The sequence below is a fragment of the Pteropus medius genome, unplaced genomic scaffold (assembly GCF_902729225.1).
Source record: "Pteropus medius unplaced genomic scaffold, Ma_sr-lr_union100, whole genome shotgun sequence".
Classification (NCBI taxonomy): Eukaryota; Metazoa; Chordata; class Mammalia; order Chiroptera; family Pteropodidae; genus Pteropus; species Pteropus medius.
The window spans coordinates 8,074,668-8,079,050 of NW_024351073.1; the positions used below are offsets into that span (position 1 = coordinate 8,074,668).

The window sequence follows — 4,383 nt, forward strand, 5'->3', positions numbered from 1 at the left end:
AACCAGCTCTGGTGCAGGCAGAGATGATTAAGAGAACAGAAATAAACAAAGAAAAAAAAATCTTATTGATCTGAGCAAAATTTGACATACTATTTTTGAATAAAGCAAATATTAAAAATAATCTATGTATAATATAGTATAACTAAGCTATTTAATTTGCTGAATGTATATGTATATGATGAACAGAAATACAAAATACTAAAAAATTGTTCACGGAAAAAAAATAATCATAGCACACAACTTTGCCACTACATTGATCAATATTTATATATTCATAATAATGCATATTCTGGTTTATTTTGTTTGTAACATTTAAAAGCAACTAATGAACAAAGAAAAGATTTAGTTATGATTGTGTAGAAGAATATAAATTTTATCATTAACATTGTAAAATGACAGAAAATATACATTTGCTAAAATTTTTATTTTATAAAGTACTTATAACAATGGAACATCAAGACAGGGCTGTATCAGCATATTAGAAATTAGGAAATAGCCATCAGAAAAATAAAAACATGTAAACAGTTAACAGAGGTCCCTTAAATGAGAATAGGAGAGGGTGAGCATAAAGAAGGAAACCACTGGCCTTTAAGCCCATAGGATTTTAAATTATGTGCCTGTATTACCTTAATAAGAATAATAAATCAAACTTAAAATAACATTTAGCAAATAGATTAAATATTGATCAATTCTCAGACAACTTTGGAGACATAAGAAGTCTTAATATCTTCACCTTATAGAGATTGAAATTATTCCATGTTTCCAGTATTTAAATTTAGTAAAGCTCATTATATTATGATGTTTGAAAGCAGATATATTCCTAATTATCATTTTATCCACAGTCTCTGCTTTCTATAGAGCAAGTACTCAAATGTTGGTAATGTATAAAGAAGACATGATTAATTGAAATCACAGTGATTCTTTTTAGAAATCTATTCACCAAACTGATAATAAAATGAATAGAGAATAGATAAATAAAATGTATACTGTTCATTTTGGGGAAGCTATTTCCTTGCGAATAGACAATATGTACAATACACACTTAAATATGCATTATGTATGGATATAAATTTAAATCTCTTATGCTATTTTCCTATGTATTGAAGTCAGTCATTGATAATATATATTTTTTTAAGTTCAAAAGAAGGTAATTGAAGTTTCTATAAAAAACACGGAATTTAATAGCTATCATTCATGCAAAGTAAATGTATTGTCTGAAGTCTACTAAATTAATTATTAACATTGATCTTTTACTCAAGATAGACAGATGAATGTATCAACATTGATTCCAAATAAGAATTCTTAAATATAGCCTGATTCTCAGAAAATTTGGTTCTTTGTATTTATTTTTTGCATGCTTAATAGTGCATATGAATATTTTTCAATGCTGAAATAATCATAAATATACTCATTTATTTTATTTCGTCCTATCATTTTTGGAAAGGCTTCTATTATTCACCATTAATGCTGATCACTTATCTTCCTACTTGTGAATCCTGAAGAGTAATGATCATTGTTTTCCTGGACTATTGTCTCTATATTATCTATTGTAGAGGTCAGGGTCTGCCAAATTTTAAGCCATCCTTTATTATGATGTTAAACAGATTTTCATATGTGAGAGGAATCTTAGATACTTCTGTCATTTAGTATAAATACTGTGTTTGCCCAGGATCCCACTGACAGAACATACTTTATTTTAACATGATGAGATTAGGAAAGAGAGTAGCAAGACCATCCAGTCAGGATTTAAAGGAAAAAATCATTTTCTCTCTAAGCCATCAAACCTAGAGGAGTATTGTTTGATAGAATGTGCATGCAAACAAGGTCACTTTTTATTAACTTTTATTTTTCCTAAGGCCTGCTTGTTTGGCTTGTAATTCTGTATCGCTGCAAAGCTATGACTTTCTGAAGGGATTTTCTGCCTCTTGTTTCATGGAAAGATTGAGGTAACAAAATAGTTTGTAAAAAGAAAGAAGTCAATCTTTGTCCTGAACACAAAATAAACCTTTACAGTACTTTCCAAATCTCAGTAAAACTTGGATACGTCATTTAAAAGTGTGTGTACAGGTGAAATTCCGTAACTTTTAATTCTTGGTCTGAAGACAATCAATATGAAAAATGAGTGGAAATGTGAAAAATGGAAGAAAATTTTAGCCTTTCTAGATGTAGGAATGAATACGTGAACAGTGTTTGAACTCATCTTTAGATTAGATAAGAAAGTCTTCTAATTTCTTCTGCATTCTATAAGAGATCTAAATAGCTTGGAACGTCATGCCAACTTTTCCTTTCAACCCTAAGACCTGTTGAAAATTTGTGAAAAATAGTTACACGCTTTTATATGTCTGTTCATTAAACAAACTTAAATAGAGTTCAAATATCCCTATCTAGTCTTACTTATCTGCTATTAGAAACAAATGCCAAAGGAAAAATGGCTCATTTTATTACAATACAGAAATCATATCTAATTTTCTCAAATGTGGGGCGGGTATCACGTAAGCAAATATGACATATGAGAGTAATTGCACATGGGCAGAAAAATAATATGTATGGAAAAAGCTTTACATAATTCTTTAAAAATAAAGTCTATCTCTATCATACATACATAGATATATTCACAGAATAAAGATATATGGAATTAAAATCTAAGTTTATGTTTATTTTATTTTTAATTAAAAAAATTTTTTTAGGCGAGATAACCCTTGGTTGACCTCACAGATTGCAAGGACTTTGTCAGTTTATAATCCCTTAATTATTTAAATTTTTTTTTTTTATTTTTTACACCTACAGCACCTGGTCTTCCTAGGTGGTCTCCCATCCAAGTACTAACCAGGCCCAACCCTGCTTAGCTTCCAAGGTCAGACAGGATTGGGCTTGTTCAGAGTGGCATGGCCATAGAGTCCAAGTTTATGTTTAATTAAGCTGAGTTATCGATTTGTTTCTTAAATCCAAAATTTTCATCATTTGATACCCATATATGTGACAATGATTTCATTTATTAAAAACAGGTCAGTTTGTATAGTTAGGAATTTACATAGAAAGAGAGAGAAAAAAGACAGTCACTAATTGGGAATGGAATGGCATAATATGAATAGTAGAAATTTTTTAAAGTAAAGAAGTAGAGTCTTGCAAGAAATAAAAAAATGTAAATAGATGGAAAATTCATATAACTTCCATCATCAGTTCACAGTATTTTAAAATTTAAGGTGAATTGCAAATTATCAAGTTCTATTTCTTCTGTCTCAATTCTAGACTTTCATATATAAAATCATATAGTATATTCTCTTTGGATCTGGCTTCTTTCATTCAGCAGAATACTTTTAGACATTTTCATTTTTTTGCATGATTAGTAGTTTGTTTTTATTGCTGAATAGTATTCCATATTGTGATTGGACTATACTGTGTCCATATCCATATTGATGTAAGAATTCATGTGTGACTTATATTACTTCTTTCTAACAATGTTTTACAAAATTCATGCATGTCGGGTTTTCTTTGTACACAGTTTATCATTGCAAAATCAGTTTCATTGGTAAATTAAAAAGCCATTTAGATTTTGTTTTATTTTGATTCAGTTTTGGTAATTTGTGTCTTGCAAGTGGTTGACAGTTTTATGGATATTGTTGAATTTTGTGATATTGTTTGTAATATTCCCTTATTATTCTGGTAATGTCTGAAGGATATGTGAATCTCTCCTTCTGTTCTTGATATTGGTAATTCATGTCTTTTTTTTCTTGATGATTCTAACTGGAGGTATACAAATGTTTTCATTCTTTTCAGAGAACTACATTTTGATTTAATTGATATTTTACCTATATTTTTTCTTTGTGTATTCTATTTCATTAATTTCTGTTTTTATTTATTTCTCCTTCTTTACTTATTTTGATTTAATTTTCTCATATACTTCTAGCTTCTTATAATGGATTCTTAAATCATTGATTTTAGATCTTTCTTATTTTATGATGGAAGGATTTAAAACAAAACATAACTTTAATTACTGTTGTATCTGCCTCCATAGATTTTGTTATGTTGTGTTTTTGTTTTCACTCAGTTCAAGGTATTTTCTAATTTGCCTTGTGATTTCTAACTTGATTGATGATTTATTTAGGAGTTTTTTGTTTAATTTCAAAACATTTATAAAATTTCGAAATATGTTTTTGTAGCTGATTTCTATTAATTTTATTGAAGTCTATATTTGATCTTAATACTTTTGAATTATCAAGATGTTTCAATTTTGGTGAAAGGTACATATTCATTTGGAAAGAATGTGTATTGTGCCGTCATTGGCTGAGTGTATTCTTTTCTTAGGGCTGTTGAATAAACTATCATAAACTGGGTAACCTAAAGCAACAGAAATTCATTCTCTCACCATTCAGAAGGACAGAA

At 28.7% G+C, this 4,383-nt stretch overlaps 1 pseudogene; it reads right to left on the reverse strand.

Annotated features, from left to right (window-relative positions):
- Positions 1-2,778: 2,778 nt before the first annotated feature.
- LOC120586520 (uncharacterized) lies at positions 2,779-2,897 on the reverse strand (annotated as a pseudogene).
- Positions 2,898-4,383: the final 1,486 nt, after the last annotated feature.